The sequence below is a fragment of the Sturnira hondurensis genome, unplaced genomic scaffold, assembly GCF_014824575.4.
Source record: "Sturnira hondurensis isolate 20B ecotype Veracruz unplaced genomic scaffold, ASM1482457v3 Scaffold0023456, whole genome shotgun sequence".
Classification (NCBI taxonomy): Eukaryota; Metazoa; Chordata; class Mammalia; order Chiroptera; family Phyllostomidae; genus Sturnira; species Sturnira hondurensis.
Window position 1 is genome coordinate 1,707,594 of NW_028096087.1, and position 21,557 is coordinate 1,729,150.

The 21,557-nt window shown below is 36.5% G+C and overlaps 1 long non-coding RNA gene across 1 annotated transcript; it reads left to right on the top strand.

Moving 5' to 3' along the window:
• The first annotated feature begins 7,305 nt into the window (after nt 1–7,305).
• LOC118981076 (uncharacterized) lies at nt 7,306–10,084 on the top strand. Its single transcript, XR_005065268.1, has 3 exons — nt 7,306–7,411; nt 7,754–7,827; nt 9,970–10,084. It is a non-coding gene; the product is annotated as an uncharacterized LOC118981076 (long non-coding RNA).
• Nucleotides 10,085–21,557: the final 11,473 nt, after the last annotated feature.

Below are 21,557 nucleotides of genomic sequence, written 5' to 3' on the forward strand. Positions count from 1 at the left end.
GTAAATTGTGTGGGATGGAAACTTAGGTAATCACCAGGGTAGGGCAACTCACTTCACCACTTTGTGGCTCTGTGTGGGAGGAGGGCTCATAAAGGGAACAATGCCACTTCCTGGCTTCTGGAGGTTTTCCCAGCACTTGGCCTGTGCACCTGGTGCCCTCCCAGCTGTTGCCCTGGTTCTGAATATTTAATGGTGTAGGTTTGTGTATGTTTTAATTCCATGGGGGTCCTTTACATAGAGTTTCCTAGAAATCCAGAAGTTTCTTCCATTGCTCCAAACCCACTGGTTTTTGCAGCCAGAATTTGTGGGGGTTTATCTTTCTGGTGTTGGAACCCTGGGCTGTGTAGCCTGGCTTGGGGCTGGGATCACTTGCTCCCAAGGTATCCTTCCTGATTTCTATCCCATTCTGCCATCACCATCTCTCTGCACTACACCTGGTCTCTGTACTTTTCTGACCATCTCCATGTCTCTACTCCTTCTACCCATCTGGATGAATGTGGCTTCTTTAATTTCTTAGTTGTCAGACATCCATGTAGCTCAATATTCTGACAGTTCTGGGTGACATTTGTTTTGAGGTCTAGTCATGATTTTTTCTGTGGTAGTGCAAGGAGGTGAAGCAGGTTTACTTACACCTTCACCTTGACTAGGAATCCATGCTCTCTTTTTAAAGGCTTCCTTAGAATACTTTGCATGGCCCTCATGCATGTGTCACCCTGGTTGCCAGGGTGACAAACAATGGTTAGGCAGCTGCAGGGCCCCTACTGCTGATGTATTGTCCATAGCTCCTCCCAATTCCTCTGCCAATTCCTGGGGCCAGAATTCCCCCCATTATACATGTACATATGCACAACTATGAATATGACAGATATGTCACCTGATTTCTCAACAGAAGCATTCCAGGCCAGAATGGAGTGGCATGAAATACTCAAGGTGATGAAAAGCAAGGGTCTACAGGAGACTTTACCCAGCAAGGCTATCATTTATAATAAAAGGAAAAACAACAAAATTCCTAGACAAGAACAAGGTAAAGGAGTTTGTTAACACCAAATCAACACTTCAACAAATGTTAAAGGCCTTGCTGGAGGAGGAGGAGGAGGAGGAGGAGGAGGAGGAGGAGGAGGAAGAGGACAGAGGAGGACGGAGGAGGAGGAGGAGAAAGAAGAAGAAGACCCAGAAGAAAACAGTCTAATAATAAAATGGTACTACATAGGTGTATATCAATAATCACCTTAATGTAAATGGCATAAATGCTCTGACCAAAAGACGTAAGATAACTAAGTGGGTTAGAAAAGAAGATATATATATATATATATATATATATATATATATACTATCTCCAAGAGACCCATCTCAGATCGAAAGATGTACACAGTCTAAAAGTAAAGCGTTAAAAAAGATATTTCTTACAAATGGAAAATAAATAAACACTGGGTAGCAGTATTTATATCTGACAAAATAGACCTTAGAACCAAGGGTATCATAAAAGACAAAGAAGGACACTACATAATGATAAAAGGAATAATCCAACAAGAGGATATAATCCTAGTAAACATTTACACACCCAACAATAGAAGCACCTAAATATGTAAGGCAAATCTTCATGGACATAATAGGAGATATTGACAGAAACATGATTATAATAGGAGATTTTAACAACCCATTAACTTCAATGGATAGATTTTCCAGACAGAAAACCAACAAGGAGATAACAACCTTAAATGACACACTAGATCAAATGGACTTAATTGACATCTTCAGAGCAATTTATCCCCAAGCAGCAGAATATACATACTTTTCAAGTGCACACGAATGTTTTCTAGGATAGAGAACATGCTGGGACACAAAATAAGTGTCAGGAAATTTAAGAAGATTAAAATCATGTCAAGCATCATCCCTGACAATAATGCTATGAAACTAGAAATCAATCACAAGAACACTGAAAAACATTGAAAGACATGAAAATACATGCAAAGAACACTGAAAAACATGAAAAGACATGTTATTAAACAATGAATGGATCAACAACAAGATCAAGGAAGAAATCAAAAGATACTTTGAAACAAATGAAAATCAGAGAACACCACAATTCAAAATCTGTGAAACACTGGGAAAGCAATCCTAAGTGGGAAATTCATAGCATTACAGGCCTACCTCAAAAAACAAGAAAAACTTAAATAAACACTTTAACTTCACACTTAAAGGAACTTGAAAAAGAACAACAAACAAAGGCCCAAAGTGAGTAGAAGGAAGGAAATAATTACAATTGGAGCAGAAATAAGTGAAATAGAGCCTAAAAAATGATACAAAATGTCAATGATCCAAGAGCTGTTTCTTTTTAAAGACAAAGTAGGTTGACGAACCTTTAACAAGACTTATGAAGAAAAAAGAGAAAGGACCTAAATAAATAAAATCAAAAATGAAAGAAGAGAAATAACTGACACCAAAAAATTACAAAGAATTTTAAGAAAATATTATGAACAATTATATGCCAACAAACTGGACAATCTGGATGAGATGGTAAAATTCCCAGAAATGTACAACCTTCTAAAATTAAATCAGAAAGAATCAGAGAATCTAAATACACAGATTACACTTAGTGAAACTCAAGCAATAAAAAACAAAAAAAAAACTCCTGGCTTCACAGGTGAATTTTACCGAACACCCTGAGAAGGACTAATACATCTCCTACTCAAACTATTTCATAAAATTCAAGAGGAGAGAAGGCTTCCAAACTCATTTTTAAAAATATTTTATTTATTTATCTTTAGAGGGGAAGCGAAGGAGAGAAGGAGAGAAATATCAATGTATGGTTGCCTCTCGTGAGTCCCCTGCTGGGAGCTGGCTTGCAACCCAGGCATGTGCCCTGACTGGGAGTTGAACCGTGATCACGTGGTTCGCAGGCCTGCGCTCAACCCACTGAGCTACACCAGCTAGGGCCCAAACTCATTTTATGAGGCCAGCTTTATGCTAATTCCAAAACTGGATAAAGACACTACAGAAAGAAAATTATAGGCCAATATCTCTAATGGACACAGATGCTAAAATTATCAACAAAATATTAGTTAACCAAATACAGCAATGCATCAAAAAGGTCACACAACACTATCAAGTGGGATTTATCCTGGGAATGTAAGGATGGTACAACATTTGCAAATCAATAAGTGTGATTCACCACATAAACAAAATGAAGGATAAAAACCACATGATTATATCAGTAGATGCAGAAAAAGCTTTTAATAAAACCAGCACTCATTTCTGATAAAATCTCTACAAAGTGGGATTAAAGAGAACATACCTTCAATTTGTCAGCCTGTTTGTGTTTGTGTTTGTGTGTGTGTGTGTTTGTGTGTTGTGTGTGTGTATTCGGTAGAGCTGCTTTGACTCCCTGCCTTACTAGTCTGGCCTATTGTAGAAAAGGCACTTATAAATAGTGTGGAGCGGAGGCTTAGATAATCACCAGGGTAGGGCAACTCACTTCACCACTTTGTGGCTCTGTGTGAGAAGAGAGCTCATAGAGGGAACAATGCTACTGCCTGGCTTCTGGAGATTTGCCTGGCACTCACCCTCTTTCCAATCAGTTCACTTACTTCCGGTACTCAACTAGTGCCCTTCCAGCTGTTGCCCTGGTAATGAATCCCAGAAGGTGTGGTTCTACATAAATTCTAAGTCCACGTAAGCCCTTTAAGCAGAGTCTCCTGAAAATTAGCATTTTCTTCTGTTGCCCCAACCACCACTGGTTTTTACAGCCAGAAGTTACAGGGATTTGCCTTCCTGGTGCTCAAACCCTGTGCTGTGTGGTCTGGCTTAGAGATGGGAAACCTCACTCCTGTGGTATTTCTCTCAATTTTTATCCACCACACATGAATATGGTACCATGTGTTCCAGTGGCTTTCTGCACCACAGCATGTCTCTACGCCTCTCTGCTCATCTCTGCATCTTTGCCCCTCCTACCCATATAAATGAATCTGGCTTCCTTAATTCCTTTGATTTCCACTCAATTTTCTGATAATTCTGGGTATTATTTGTTTTGAGGTCTAGTTGTAGTTTTTTCTGTAGTTATGCATATTTACCTATGCCTCCATTTGACTGGAAGACCCCACTCCCATTTTTTCACGAAGCAGAGGGAAGAAATAGTTACAACAGCTACGAAGGGTGAATAGTACTTACAGTGGATTGAATCCGAGAGATTATTTTCTACTAACCACCTAGACTACCTTCTGAATGTTTTCAAGGAGCCAGCTCTAGAGAAATTAGCCATGCATCAGCATCCAGTGAAGGTCTTAGAAGAGACCCAAATCACCACATTCAGAAGAATTCTGGGAGGTCTAGGAGACTGTGGTCTCCAAACAGAGAAAGAATGCAGAAAGCAAAACCTGAAGTGGAGGCCAAAAAGGCATCAAGTAACATGGGGTATGCATGTGGAAAATTAGTGTTTTATTTTTTCAATATTTAATTTTTTATGCTCTCACAGCTGTCCTACTTTTTCCCCGTTCACCCTCTTTCCACCCAGTCCATTCCCCCTTCCATAATCAGTGTCCTTCACCTACATTCTTTGACTAATCCCTTCACCTTCTTTCAATGAGCATATTAAATTAGAGTTGCTCAGGAATCTTCAGAATCAATAGATAAAATATTTGAAGTGTGATTTTGAAGTGTGATTTGAAAGTTTGAAGTATGATTTTTGAAGTATGATTTTTGAAGTAGTAATGACTTTTATAGCATTCTATTTTATTTGTTAAACTTCTTAATGTGATTCTAAACAAGAGTGCTGACTAAAAAAACAGCTTGCACAAGAAAACACTGACTGACTCAGGGGAATAAATATTCCCATGTGTGCATATACCAAAAAGACATGGGATATTTATTCATGGGGAGCACATTAGTGACTAGAGGGTGTTTTCTAGGCATATAGTTCATTTTTTACAGTTTTACAATAATAATATGCAGTGTCAGAGAGTCATCATTATCTTTCAACATATGGAGAAACATGATTTAAACAAAATCAAGAAATGTTGGCAAGTACATCTCAGAAATTTTATTTTTAAAAGTAAGTCCATTCAGGGAAATTCTAATTCATGCTACAACAGAGATGAACCTTAAGGACAGTATGCTAAGTAAAATAAGCCAGTCACAAAAGCACAAACACTGTATTATTATGCTTAAATAAGTTTATTAAAGTGGAAAGTCAAATGGTGGTTTGACTTTTCTTTGGCCAGAAATGGAATATGGTGAATATGAGGAGTTGTTGTTTAACAGGTACAGCATTTCAGTCTTGCAGGATGAGAAAGTTCTGGAGACTAATTGTACAAAAATATGAATATAATTTACAATATTAAGCCATACACTTACAAGTAGTTAAGATGGTAAATGTTGCTATGTGTATTTCACCACAGTTTAAAATTTTTTCAGTAGGAAAAAATAAGTCCACCAAATAAGTCCACCGGCTTTGAAAAAAGCAGTTGCAGAATGATTTGAATAAATCTTAAAATATAATAGTTTTTTTATTATTGTACAAGTATAATTGTCTCCATTTTTACCCCACCATGCCCCCTACCACACCCATCCCTGCTGCCTCCCACTCTCAAACCTAACCCCTTTGGCTTGTTCCTTGATGTTCCCTCCCCTATTATCTCCTATTATCCTTCTCCCCTCTTCTGTCTGGTTATTGTCAGTTTGTTCTTTATTTCAATGTCTCTGGTTGTATTTTGCTTGCATGTTTGTTTTGTTGATTAGGTTTCATTTACATGTGAGATCACATGGTATTTCTCTTTCACCACCTGGCTTATTTCACTTATCATAATGCTCTCCAGTTCCATGCATGCTGTTGGGAAGGGTAGTTCCTTCTTTCTTTTTGCTGAGTAGTATTGCATTGTGTAAATATACCACAGTTTTTTATCCACTCATTTACTTAGGTTGCTTCCAGCACTTGACTATTGTGAATTGTGCTGCTATGAACATTGGGGTGCATGGGTTCTTTTGAATTGAAATGCAGTAGTTTCAAGTATACAGTTGGAAAGAAGATCAATGTCAGTGGGAGCTTATTGAGTCCCAGCACAGGTTCATCACTTCACTGCATTAGATCCTTTTCCATATGTTGTATTAAATTCTCGGAATAAACCTGATTGTAGATATTCTAGTCCTGGTTTTGATATGCTGGTCCTTAAGGGAAAAAATGAATATTAAAAGGATAAATATATGTTGGCAAAGTTCTCTACTAAGCAGCTTTGGGGAATGATTGATTATTTATTACAAAATGAGGTTTGTTACAATGAAAATTTAGAGCATTAAGAGGAAAACTATTCTTCTATGTTCCCCACTTTATTTTCACTTTCACTTCTCATTTACTGAATCCTGAGAAGAAATTTTAAAATGAAATTAGTATTTATGGAGAAAAATGGATGAAAAAACTTCTAAGAGTTTTTTAATTAGAAAACAGTTTTGGAGCTGGAAATAATATCAAGGTACCTTACAAAAAACACTGGCCTGAGAAAGGTCTCACAGACCTGAGAGCCTGGTGTGGAGGTCACAAAATCAGGTTGGGAGCCATGCATATTCTTCACCTATGTATGTTTACATTTTCTTTTGATATAAAGTATGCTTGTCAAAATACCAGATCAAATTGAACTCCTGTACTTCATAAATACTTCTTATAATATTTAACCAGGGAATTTGTATCAGTCAAGTTCATAACAGGAGATACATGGCATACTCAAACTGAAAAAATTGAACAAAGTTTAACAGCGCTATTTATAAAGGCTAGGACGGTGTATATGGAGACCACAGGGAATAGTCCTGTACAGGGCTTCGCCACCCTAAGCTCCATATGGAAAAAGGAAGTGAGCTATTCCTTAAAAGCAGAGAGGACTGCCTGGCCTTTTGGCCAGCAGTTTTCAGTGACATAGCAGGGAGAAAGTCCAGAAATTAAATATTCCCAATCCTACACTCTTCTACTCCTCTTTCTGCTCTTCTGTTAGTGTGCCCCATTGTCCAAACCTTACCTACACCTCTTAAGGCACAGAGCAAGATAGGAAAAGATGGAGAGTGAATTTGGAGAGGCAAACACAAGGTTTCCAGCACAAAGACTGACTAATATTTTATTGGTCGTACATGAAAGTAAGTTTAAGAAAAAATTAACAACTGAAGTGAATCCTCTGGGGTTTTTTTAAAAATAAAATTATATTAGAAAAGATACTACTACATTTTGGGAAATGTATTACTCAGGTTTTGCTGTAATAATGGAGCAAATAACCCTAAAATCTCAGTGCTTAAAATAACAAACATTTTTTTTTTCATTCTCAGGTCTACAGATCAGTTCTGGTTCAGATACCTTTGGCTAAGTTGGCTGGACTTGGCTCCAGGCTGATGTTTGGGATCAAGTGTGTTTCAAGTATTTTTTCATTCCAGAACTCAGGTAAAGTGATCAAGGATTACTTAGAACATGGCAGATAGTAGGAGCATGAAGGAATAATGGAAACCACAACATTTCTTAAATTTGTACTTGAAACTGTAATGTTACCATTTCTACAATACTAAATTGGTAAATAGAAGACTTTTGATCAAGCCCAATGTCAATGTGAAAGTCAATGGATGAAGCACAGTACAGTAAAAATTTTCTGAGTGACAATATATCTATTATACTTTGTAAAACTGCCTCTGAAAATATACTACACATGGAAGGAAGGACCCAGGCATTATAACTACAAATAGATTTTACACCCATTAACTATTTTTATATATGTTTTTCTTATTCAAGGCATACCCCTGGCTGTGCTTAGATACACCTGCTAATCACATTTACTCTCTACACTACTGAAAGGAACTATAAAGGTAAACACTCTTAGCAGAAATATCAGCCTGAATATAAGTACTTTTATGAATGGGTATAGGGCTCTGCCTAAGGTACCTAGGGAAGATGAAAAGCACTAAAGTTTATACATCATATGCTAGTGACTTATTCAGTATTTCAAAGCTATTGCATAGCCTTTTCTAAATCATCAGCAGAATAGATAAATTTTTACAATATATTAATAATAATTTTTAAAGATTATTATGTTCAGTGTTTTTCCTGTATCTATACTTAAAACGTTTTTGTACCTGCTATGTTGATTATAAGTGACATATTATGTCATTATGTAATATTAAGGTGTACAACCTTTTGAATTCATATATATATATATATATATATATATGTATATATATATATAATTAAAAGGCTGTAATTACCATCACAGCCTTTTAATTACCAGTTTCTTTTTGTGGTAAAAAACATTTAAGATTACTCTCTTACAAACTATCAAGTATATAATACAGTATTATTAAGTGTAATCACCATGCTGTACATACCCAGAACTTATTCATATTCTAAGCTTTTTGGAATTTTTGTTCAACATCTTCCCATTCCCCACCCTCTACCCCACCCAGTCCCTTGTAACCACCATTTCACTCTGTTTCTATGAGTTTGTTTTTTTAGATTCTAGAAATAAGTCACATGTTAGTGACATTATTTCACTAAGCATAATGCCCTCGAGGTCCATTTATGTTGTCACATTTGAGAGGATTTCCTTCTTCCTTGTGATTGATTAATATTCATATGTATGATCATATATAAAATATTTATAGCTACATACATATATATCCAAATCTTCTTTGTCCATTCATCCACTGACAAACAGATTAGGTCCATATCTTGGCTGTTGTGAATAATGCTATAATAAACATGGGAGAGCAGTTATTGCACAAGATCCTGTTTATTTCCTTTTGATGTATACTCACAAGTGAAATCACTGGATCATAGGGTAGTTCTATTTAATTTTTGAGAACCCTCCATACTGTTTTCTATAGTGGCTGTGCCAATCTTCATTCCCACCAGCAGTACTTGAGGGTTCCCTTTTGTCCACATCCTTGTGGCTTTGATTTGCATTTCTCTGATGATTAGTGATACTGAGCACATATTCATGTACCTGTTGGCCATTTCTGTGTGTTCTTTGGAAAAATGTCTATTCAGTTTCTCTGCCCATTTTCAAATCAGATTATTTGTGCTTTGGTATGGAGTTGTGTGAGTTCCTTGTATATTTTTTTGGATTTAATCCTTTATCAGACATAGGGTATGAAAATAGTCTCCAATTCCATAGGTTGCCTTTTCATTTTGTTGATTATTCCCTTCATTCTGCAGAACTTGTTTAGTTTTATATAGTTCCATTTTACTTATTTTTGCCTTTGTTGTTTGTCCTTTTAGGGTCATATTAAAAAATTGTTGCCAAGACCAATGTCAAGGGGTGTTTTTTCCTCATGTTTTCGTATAGGAGTTTTACAGATTCAAGTCTTACATTTGAGTCTTTAATCCATGCTGACTTAATTTTTGTGTGGTTAAGATAGGTCCAACTTTATTTGCATGGGATTATTCAGTTTTCCCAACACCATACTGAGGAGACTATCCTTTTCTCATTGAGTATTCTTACCTTTCTTGTCAAATAATAGTTGTCTCTATATGTGCAGGTTTATTTCTGGGCTCTCAATTTTGTTCCACTAGTCAATGTGCCTATTTTTATGCCAGTAACATACACTTTTAATGATGATAGCTTTGTATATAGTTTGAAATCACTAAGCACGATGCCTTCAGCTTTGTTTTTCTTTCTCAGTGTTGCTTTGACTACCTGGGGTCTCTTGAGTTTCCATACAAAATTTTTAATTATTTTTTCTATTTCTATGAAAAATGCCATTGAAAGTTTGGTAGGAATTGCACTGAATCTATAGATGGTTTGGGGTAGTATGGACATTTTAACAATATTAATTCTTTCAATCCACAAGTACCAGGTTGCTTTCTATTTGTTTCAGTCTTCTTCAATTTATTTCATCGGGGTACTGTAATTTTCAGTATACAGATCTTTCACCTCCTGGGTAAATTTATTACTAAGTATTTTATTGTTTTTAATGTTATTATAAATTGAATTGTTTTTATTTCTTTTTCAGATACATCATTATTGGAATATAGAATTCTATATAAGTCATGATACCACAAAAGTCCTTGAAGAGAACATATACAGGAAAACCTCAGATATTCCACATAGCAATATTTTCACTAATATGTCCCCTAGAGCAAGGAACATAAAAAAAAGAATAAACAAATGGGTCTTCATCAAATTGAAAAGCTTCTGCATGGCTAAAGAAAACATCAACCAAAGGAAAAGGAAACTAGCCATATGGGAAAATATATTTGCCAATGGATAAGGGTTTGATCTCCAAATTATAGGAAGAACTCATACAACTCCACATTAGGAAGACAATCCAATTCAAAAAAAATGGCAAAGGACCTGAACAGACACTTCTCCAAAGAGGACATACAGAGTGCCCAGAGACATATGAAAGGATGTTCAGCATCACTAGCCATCAGAAAGATGCAAATTAAAACCACAGTGAGATACCATTCCACATCTATCAGAATAGCCATCATAAACAAATCAACAACTAGTGCTGGGCAGGTTGTGGAGAAAAGGGGCTCCTAGTACACTGTTGGTGGAAATGCAGACTGGTGCAGCCACTGTTGAAAACAGTATGGAACTTCTTCAAAAACACTAAAGATAGAATTGCCTTTTGACCAGGCAATTCCACTACTGGGATTATACCTTAAGAATCCCAAAACATCACTTCAAAAGAACCTATGTGCCCCAATGTTCATTGCAGTGCTATTTACAATAGCCAAGTGCTGAAAGTAACTTAAGTGCCCATCACTAAAAGAGTGGATCAGAAAAAAACATGATACATTTACAAAATGGAAAACTACACAGTACAGAGAAGTAACTCCCACCCTTCATGGTAGCACGGATAGAACTGGAGAGTATTATGCTAAGTGAAATAAGACAGGTGGTGAAAGAGAAACACCATATTATCTCACTTATAAATGGAAACTAATCAACAAAACAAACAAGTGAGCAAAATAGAACCAGAGAAACGGAAATAAAGAAAAAACTAACAGTGGCGCAGAGGGGAGAAGGTGGGGTAATAATGGGGGAAAGAAGGGGCAGGGTCAAGCCAAAGAACATGTATAAAGGACCCAAGAAAAAAAGACAATGGTGGTGGAGCAGCGGACGTTTGAATGTGTGATGTTGGGGCTTGGATAGCACAGTGGAGAGTAATGGGAGAAAATGGGGACAGCTGTAATGGAATAATAATAAAAAATAAAAAATCTAAAAACAAAAGACATGCAACTGATTTCTGTGTGTTGATTTTGAACCTTCCAACTTTACTGATTTCATTTATTCTAACAGTTTTTATGGAATCTTTAGAATTTTCTATATATAATATCGTATAATCTTCAAAGACACTTTTATCTCTTCCTTTCTCACTTGGGTGCCTTTTATTTTTTTTATTTTGTCTGATTGCTCTGGCTAAGAGTTTCAGTACTGTATTGAATAAGAGTTTTTAGAGCAAGAACCTTGTATTGTTCCTGATCTTAAAGAAAAAGTGCTCGATTTGTCACCATTAAATATGATATTAAGTGTAGGCTTGCCTATATGGCCTTAATTATGTTGATGTATGCTCCTTTTATGCCCAAGTTGTTGAGAGTTTCTATCACTGCAAGAATGTTGTATTTGGTCAAATGTTTTTGTGCATCTATTGAGAAGATTGTATGATTGTTATCTTTTACTCTATTAATGTGGTATATCACATTATTTGACTTGCATATGTTGAACCATCTTTGTATCCCAGGGTTAAACTACTTGATCATGGTGTATGATCCTTCCAGTGTGTTATTTAATTCAATTTGCTAATGTGTTTTTGAGATATTTTGCATCTATATATCATCAGGCATATTAATCTGTAATACTCTTTTCTTTTAATGCCTTTATGTGGCTTTGGTATATACAGTAATGCTGGCTTCATAAAATGATTTTAAAAGCATATGTTCCACCATTCTATGGGCTGTATTTTTACTTTGTTGACAAGGTTCTTTGCTATGCAAAATTTTTTTAGTTTAATTAATTCTCATTTGCTTATTTTTTCTTTTATATCCCTTGTCTGTGGGGGAATATATCTTATAAAACATTTCTACAAGCAATGTCTGAGATTTTGCAGCTTACTTTTTCTTCTAGGATTTTCACAGTTTCAGACCTAACATTTAAGTCTTTGATCCATTTTGAATTTATTCTTATGTGTGGTGTGAGCAGGTGGTCTAGTTTAATTTTTCTTTCTGTATCTGTCCAATTTTCCCCACATTATTTATTGAGTAAACTATCATTAGCCCATTGTATGTTTGCTTCCTCTGTAGAATATTAATTGGCTATAAAACAGTGGGTTTATTTCTGGGCTCTCTATTTTATTCCATTGTTCTGTGTCTTCTTATGCCAGTACCAGGCTGTTTTGATTATTATGGCCTCATAGTATAGTTTGATATTAGATAGCATGATTCCTTCAACTTTGTTCTTCTTTCTCAGGATCACTGTTTTTATGCCAGACCTTTTGTGATCCCTATAAATTTCTGAAATATTTATTCTAATTCTGTTAAGTATATCATTGGAATCTTGATAGGAATTGCATTGAATCTATAGAAGGCATTGGGTAGTATGGACATTTTCATTATGTTAATTCTTCCTTTCAGTGAACACAGTATATGTTTTTACTTATTTGTATCTTCCTTAATTTCTTTCTTCAGTGTCTTATAACTTTCCAACTACAGACCCCAAAAGGGTCTCTTACATCATTGGTTAGGTTTATTCATACGTGTTTTATTCTTTTTGAAGCAATTTGTGAATGGGGTTGTTTTTTTAATTCCCCTTTCTGTTAGTTCATTATTGACATATAAAATGCAACTGATTTCTGAATATTAATTTTGTATCCTGCTACTTTCCTGAATTCATTTATCAGTTCTAGTAGCTTCTCGATGGAACCTTGGGGTTCTCATATACAGTATCGTGTCATCTGCAAATAACACAGTTTTATTTCTTCCTTTCCACTTTGGATGCCTTTTATTTCTTCTTTCTGATTGTTACGGCCAGGACTTTCAGTACAATATTGAATAAGAGACATAAAAGTGGACTTCCCTGTATTGTTCCCAATCTTAAGGGGAACAATTTTAGGTCTTTCCCATTGATATGATGCTTGCATAGGGCTTCTCATATGTGGCCTTTGTTATGTTTAGGTATGTTCTCTTTAATCCCACTTTGTAGAGATTTTATCAGAAATGAGTGCTGGTTTTATTAAAAGCTTTTTCTGCATCTACTGATATAATCATGTGGTTTTTATCCTTCATTTTGTTTATGTGGTGAATCACACTTATTGATTTGCAAATGTTGTACCATCCTTACATTCCCAGGATAAATCCCACTTGATAGTGTTGTGTGACCTTTTTGATGCATTGCTGTATTTGGTTAACTAATATTTTGTTGATAATTTTAGCATCTGTGTCCATTAGAGATATTGGCCTATAATTTTCTTTCTGTAGTGTCTTTATCCAGTTTTGGAATTAGCATAAAGCTGGCCTCATAAAATGAGTTTGGGCCCTAGCTGGTGTAGCTCAGTGGGTTGAGCGCAGGCCTGCGAACCACGTGATCACGGTTCAACTCCCAGTCAGGGCACATGCCTGGGTTGCAAGCCAGCTCCCAGCAGGGGACTCACGAGAGGCAACCATACATTGATATTTCTCTCCTTCTCTCCTTCGCTTCCCCTCTAAAGATAAATAAATAAAATATTTTTAAAAATGAGTTTGGAAGCCTTCTCTCCTCTTGAATTTTATGAAATAGTTTGAGTAGGAGATGTATTAGTCCTTCTCAGGGTGTTCGGTAAAATTCACCTGTGAAGCCAGGAGTTTTTTTTTTTTTTTTTATTGCTTGAGTTTCACTAAGTGTAATCTGTGTATTTAGATTCTCTGATTCTTTCTGATTTAATTTTAGAAGGTTGTACATTTCTGGGAATTTTACCATCTCATCCAGATTGTCCAGTTTGTTGGCATATAATTGTTCATAATATTTTCTTAAAATTCTTTGTAATTTTTTGGTGTCAGTTATTTCTCTTCTTTCATTTTTGATTTTATTTATTTAGGTCCTTTCTCTTTTTTCTTCATAAGTCTTGTTAAAGGTTCGTCAACCTACTTTGTCTTTAAAAAGAAACAGCTCTTGGATCATTGACATTTTGTATCATTTTTTAGGCTCTATTTCACTTATTTCTGCTCCAATTGTAATTATTTCCTTCCTTCTACCCACTTTGGGCCTTTGTTTGTTGTTCTTTTTCAAGTTCCTTTAAGTGTGAAGTTAAAGTGTTTATTTAAGTTTTTCTTGTTTTTTGAGGTAGGCCTGTAATGCTATGAATTTCCCACTTAGGATTGCTTTCCCAGTGTTTCACAGATTTTGAATTGTGGTGTTCTCTGATTTTCATTTGTTTCAAAGTATCTTTTGATTTCTTCCTTGATCTTGTTGTTGATCCATTCATTGTTTAATAACATGTCTTTTCATGTTTTTCAGTGTTCTTTGCATGTATTTTCATGTCTTTCAATGTTTTTCAGTGTTCTTGTGATTGATTTCTAGTTTCATAGCATTATTGTCAGGGATGATGCTTGACATGATTTTAATCTTCTTAAATTTCCTGACACTTATTTTGTGTCCCAGCATGTTCTCTATCCTAGAAAACATTCGTGTGCACTTGAAAAGTATGTATATTCTGCTGCTTGGGGATAAATTGCTCTGAAGATGTCAATTAAGTCCATTTGATCTAGTGTGTCATTTAAGGTTGTTATCTCCTTGTTGGTTTTCTGTCTGGAAAATCTATCCATTGAAGTTAATGGGTTGTTAAAATCTCCTATTATAATCATGTTTCTGTCAATATCTCCTATTATGTCCATGAAGATTTGCCTTACATATTTAGGTGCTTCTATTGTTGGGTGTGTAAATGTTTACTAGGATTATATCCTCTTGTTGGATTATTCCTTTTATCATTATGTAGTGTCCTTCTTTGTCTTTTATGATACCCTTGGTTCTAAGGTCTATTTTGTCAGATATAAATACTGCTACCCAGTGTTTATTTATTTTCCATTTGTAAGAAATATCTTTTTTAACGCTTTACTTTTAGACTGTGTACATCTTTCGATCTGAGATGGGTCTCTTGGAGATAGTATATATATATATATATATATATATATATATATATATATATATATATCTTCTTTTCTAACCCACTTAGTTATCTTACGTCTTTTGGTCAGAGCATTTATGCCATTTACATTAAGGTGATTATTGATATACACCTATGTAGTACCATTTTATTATTAGACTGTTTTCTTCTGGGTCTTCTTCTTCTTTCTCCTCCTCCTCCTCCGTCCTCCTCTGTCCTCTTCCTCCTCCTCCTCCTCCTACTCCTCCTCCTCCTCCTCCTCCAGCAAGGCCTTTAACATTTGTTGAAGTGTTGATTTGGTGTTAACAAACTCCTTTACCTTGTTCTTGTCTAGGAATTTTGTTGTTTTTCCTTTTATTATAAATGATAGCCTTGCTGGGTAAAGTCTCCTGTAGACCCTTGCTTTTCATCACCTTGAGTATTTCATGCCACTCCATTCTGGCCTGGAATGCTTCTGTTGAGAAATCAGGTGACATATCTGTCATATTCATAGTTGTGCATATGTACATGTATAATGGGGGGAATTCTGGCCCCAGGAATTGGCAGAGGAATTGGGAGGAGCTATGGACAATACATCAGCAGTAGGGGCCCTGCAGCTGCCTAACCATTGTTTGTCACCCTGGCAACCAGGGTGACACATGCATGAGGGCCATGCAAAGTATTCTAAGGAAGCCTTTAAAAAGAGAGCATGGATTCCTAGTCAAGGTGAAGGTGTAAGTAAACCTGCTTCACCTCCTTGCACTACCACAGAAAAAATCATGACTAGACCTCAAAACAAATATCACCCAGAACTGTCAGAATATTGAGCTACATGGATGTCTGACAACTAAGAAATTAAAGAAGCCANGTACATGTATAATGGGGGGAATTCTGGCCCCAGGAATTGGCAGAAGAATTGGGAGGAGCTATGGACAATACATCAGCAGTAGGGGCCCTGCAGCTGCCTAACCATTGTTTGTCACCCTGGCAACCAGGGTGACACATGCATGAGGGCCATGCAAAGTATTCTAAGGAAGCCTTTAAAAAGAGAGTATGGATTCCTAGTCAAGGTGAAGGTGTAAGTAAACCTGCTTCACCTCCTTGCACTACCACAGAAAAAATCATGACTAGACCTCAAAACAAATGTCACCCAGAACTGTCAGAATATTGAGCTACATGGATGTCTGACAACTAAGAAATTAAAGAAGCCACATTCATCCAGATGGGTAGAAGGAGTAGAGACATGGAGATGGTCAGAAAAGTACAGAGACCAGGTGTAGTGCAGAGAGATGGTGATGGCAGAATGGGATAGAAATCAGGAAGGATACCTTGGGAGCAAGTGATCCCAGCCCCAAGCCAGGCTACACAGCCCAGGGTTCCAACACCAGAAAGATAAACCCCCACAAATTCTGGCTGCAAAAACCAGTGGGTTTGGAGCAATGGAAGAAACTTCTGGATTTCTAGGAAACTCTATGTAAAGGACCCCCATGGAATTAAAACATACACAAACCTACACCATTAAATATTCAGAACCAGGGCAACAGCTGGGAGGGCACCAGGTGCACAGGCCAAGTGCTGGGAAAACCTCCAGAAGCCAGGAAGTGGCATTGTTCCCTTTATGAGCCCTCCTCCCACACAGAGCCACAAAGTGGTGAAGTGAGTTGCCCTACCCTGGTGATTACCTAAGTTTCCATCCCACACAATTTACAGGAGCCTGTTTTATAATAGAGCCTGTTTTTGACTGGGAGTCAAAGCAGCTCTACCGAATACACACACACACACACACACATACACACACACACAGACACACACAAACACAAACACAAGGAGGCTGACAAATTGAAGGGACAAAGAAATATGGCCCAAATGAAAGAACAGACCAAAACCCCAGAAACATAACTAAATGAAAGGGAGATGACCAATGTACCAGATGCAAAGTTCAAGACACTGGTTATAAGGATGCCCAAAGAACTCAGAAGTGTGGCAACAGCATAAAAAAGACCCACAAAGAAATGAAGTGTACACTAAGTGAAATAAAGAAAAATCTACGGGAAACCAACATTGGAGGGGGTAAAGCTGGAATTCAAATTGACGACTTGGAACATAAGGGAGAAATAAACATTCAGTTAGAACAACAAGAAGAAACAAGAATTCAAAAAATGAGGATAGTATAAAGAACTTTTGGGACTTCTCCTAATGCACCAACACCCAAATTATAGGGATTCCAGAAGGAGAAGAGGAAGAGCAAGAAACTGAAAACTTATTTGAAAAACATAATGAAGGAAAACTTCCCAACTTTGGTAGACATACAATTCCAGGAAATGCAGAGTCCCAAACAAATTGGACCCAAAGATGGCCACACCAAGACACATCATAATCAAAATACTGAAGATTTAAGATAAAGAGATACACTTAGAAGCAGCAAGAGCAAAGGAGAGTGGTACCTACTAAGGAGTTCCCATAAGACTGTCGGCTGATTTCTCAAAAGAAACCTTTCAGGCTAGAAGGGCCTGGCAAGAAGTATTCAAAGTGATGAAAAGCAAGGACCTACCACCTAGATTACTCTCTCCAGCAAAGCTATAATTTAGAATGGAAGGATGGATAAAGTACTTCCCAGACAAAATAAAGCTAAAGGAGTTCACCACCACCAAGCCATTATTATATGAAAAGTTAAAGGGATTTTTTTAAGAAAAAGAAAATAAAAACTGTGAACATTAAATGACAACATTCACAACTCTCAACATCTTAATAAAAAAAAACTAAGTGAACAACCCGAATAGGAGCAAAATTATAGGTACAGAGATCGTTCAAAGGCTCATCAGCTGTGGGGGTGAGAATAGGGGAAAATGTGCAAGGATTAAGAAGCATAATTGGTAGGTATAATATAGATAGGGGGATGTTAAAAATAACATGAGAATTGGAGAAGCCAAAGAACTTATATGTATGTCCCATGAAGATGACTTAAGAAGGGGTGCTGGAAGGTATGGTGGTTAGGGCAGAAAGGGGCAAAGGGGGAAAATTGGGACAACTGTAATACCATAATTAATAAAATTTATTTTTTTAAAAATAAATGAGAGTGGTGTATGCTGAAGAGTGATGATCCAGCTGTGGAGAATTCCTAAATGGGGTCTCCATCTTCCCACCCTTGTATATTGAGATATAATCAACATATGACATTTTTTTAGTTTAAGGTGTTTAACACAAAGAATTGAGATAAGTGTATATTGTGAAATGATTACCACAGTGAATTTAGCTAACATTCATTACCTCATATACTTACATTTTTTTTCATCTTGGGATGAGAACTTTCAAGATCTGCTCTCTTAGTAACTTTCAAATATGCAGTATAGCATTGTTAACTATAATCACCATGCTGTTGAGTAGAACTTATTTACTGTAATATAATTGGAAGTTTCCATCTTTGGACCACCTTCACCAATTCCCATTCAGCCCTGTGGCTCTAAATTATGTCTGTTCCCTGTATCTATGAGTTTATTTTTAGATTCCTCATATAAGTGAAATACTACAGTATTTGTTTTTCCTGTCTTGCTTGTGGTGATGCTTTCAAGGTGCCTCCATATTGTCACAAATGGCAGGATTTTCTCCTTTTAATGGCTGAATAATATTCATATATGTATCTGAATTTCCCTTATCACTTTTCCCTTATCAATAAATCACATTTCCCTTATCAGTTAATCTGTTCATGAACACTTAGGTTGTTTTCATATCTTGGCTATTGTGAATTATGTTGCACTAACATGGGGATGCATATATCCCATTTTTTATTTTAAAAATTTATTTATTTATCTTATTTTATTTTAGAAATATATTTTATTAATTATGTTGTTACATATGTCCCATTTTCCCTGTTTTATTCCCCTCCACATTGCACTCCCCCCTGTATTCACCCCCACCTTAGTTCATGCCTATGGGTCATAAATATAAATTCTTCAGCTTCTATATTTCTTATACTATTTTAACCTCCCCCTGTCTATTTCCTACCTACCATTTATGCTACTTATTCCCTCTACCTTTTCCCCTATTCTCCTGCCACCCCCTCCCCACAGGTAACCCTACATGTGATCTCCATTTCTATGATTCTGTTCCTGTTGTAGTTGTTTGCCTAGCTTTTTTTTTTTTATGTTTGGTTGTTGATAGTTGTGAGTTTGATGTCATTTTACTGTTCACAGATTTGATCTTTTCCTTAGATAAGTCCTTTTAACATTTCATATTATAAGGGCTTAGTGATGATGAACTTCTTTAGTTTGACATTATCTGTGAAACACTTTGTTTGCCCTCCCATTCTAAATGATAGCTTTGCTGTATAGAGTAATCTTGGATGTAGGTCTTTGTTTTTTGTGACTTCAAATACTTCTTTCCCGACCCTTCTTGCTTGTAAGGTTATTTTTGAGAAATCAGCTGACAGTCATCTGTGGTCACTTTTGTAGGTAACACTTTCATTTTCTCTTGCTGCTTTTAAGATTCTCTCCTTATCTTTTTGCTTGAGTACCTAATGATGATGTGTCTTGGTGTGTTCCTCTTTGGGTCCAACTTCTTTGGGACTCTGGGCTTCCTGCACTTCCTAGAAGTCTATTTCTTTTGCCAGATTAGGGAAGCTCTCCTTCATTATTTTTCCAAATAAATTTTCAATTTCTTCCTCCTCCTCTCCTCCTTCTGGTACCCATATGATTCAAATGTTGGAATATGAAAAGTTGTACTGGAGGTTACTAAGCCACTATCATATTTTTGAATTCTTGTTGCTTCATTCTGTTCTGGTTGAATGTTTCTTTCTTCTATCTGGTGCAAACTGTTGATCTGAGTTCTGGTTTCCTTCCCATCACTGTTTGTTCCCTGTGCACTTTCCTTTAATTCATTTTTTATAGCCTGCATTTCTACCTTTATTTTGCTGCCATACTCAACCATTTCTGTGAGCATACTCATCACCAGTGTTTTGAAGTGTGCGTCTGACAGGTTGGCTATCTCTTCATTGCTTAGTTATATTTTTTCTGGAGCTCTGATCTGTTCTTTCATTTGGGCCATTTTTTTTTTGTCTCAGCACACCTGTTATGTAGTAAGGGGGGAAATCTTAGGTATTCGCCAGGGTGGGGCAACCCATGTCATTGCATTGTGATGCTTTATGTAGGGGAGTGGTCCAAAAGGGACCTGCTGGGCTCTCAGCTGACTTTCAGTCATTTCCTCCACTACCTACAAGTGAATTGGGCCCTTCTGGTGCTGATGCTCAGGTGGGTGGTTTTGTGTACGCTTTAGGACCCCGTGGGTCTCTCCAACAAACTCTCCTGTGAGGTAATAGTTTCTCCCACTGCCACAAGCCCCAGAGGTTTTTTTAGTCAGAGGTATTGAGGTTTTATTTCTCAGTGTTGGAACCCCAGGTTATGCTTTCTTTCTTGCTCCCCAGTTGTTCCTCCCAGTTTATCTACATGCAAATGTGGGACCTCCTGCTTCAACAGCTGCTGCATCACTTGGTCCATGAGCCACATTCTTGCTATGAGTACTCTCTTCCCTGGCTGCCCATCTCTGCCCCTCCTATGATCTGGATTAATGTTTCTTCTTTAACTACTTGGTGGTTGGACTTCCATACAGTTTGATTTACTGTCAGTTTTGATTGCTTATTGTTTTTAAATTTGTTGCTGTCCTTTTGGTTGTGGGATGAGGCACAGTCTATCTACCTCCACCTCTATCTTCCATATATCTTATTAAATAGTGATTTTTTCCCCTTCAGATACATATCCAGAGTTGGGGTTCCTGGATCATATTGTAGTTCTATATTTAATTTTTGAGGGAACTGCATACCCTTTTTATAGTGGCTGCACTAATTTACAATTGGACATTCAAAACATAATTGACATATAGCATTCTGTTAATTTCAGTTGTTCAACATAATAATTTTACATTTGTGTATATGATCATTGCAATACAGTAAGTCTAGTTCATATCCATTACTGTACATAGTTACTAATTATTAAACACAATTTTAATTTAATTTTTCAGATTTTTATTATGCAACATAGTATGGTGTAGCTTGATAAATGTGAAGGGAATATATATGTATTCTACAGTGGTTTCTTTCAGTGTTATAAAAATATCAATTACTTTGAGTTGACATTTATATAACATGTTAATGTTATATAATAGCTGTTAATGTTGAAAGTGTTAACTTGCTATATCCTAATAGATTTTTTGTACTTATTTTATCAAATATGAAAGGTGATTCTGGGTTCTTAGGATATAGCCCTAACAGTGGAATTGATGGGTCAAAAGGAATATTCATTTTTAGTTTTCTTAGAAAGGTCCATACTGTTTTCCATAATGGTTGTACCAGTCCCACCAACAGTGAACTAGGGTCCCCTTTTCCCCACAACCTCTCCAACACTTGTTGTTTGTTGCTTTGTTTATGATGGCCATTCTGACTGGTGTAAAGTGGTATCTCATGATTTTAATTTGCTTCTCTCTGATAGCTA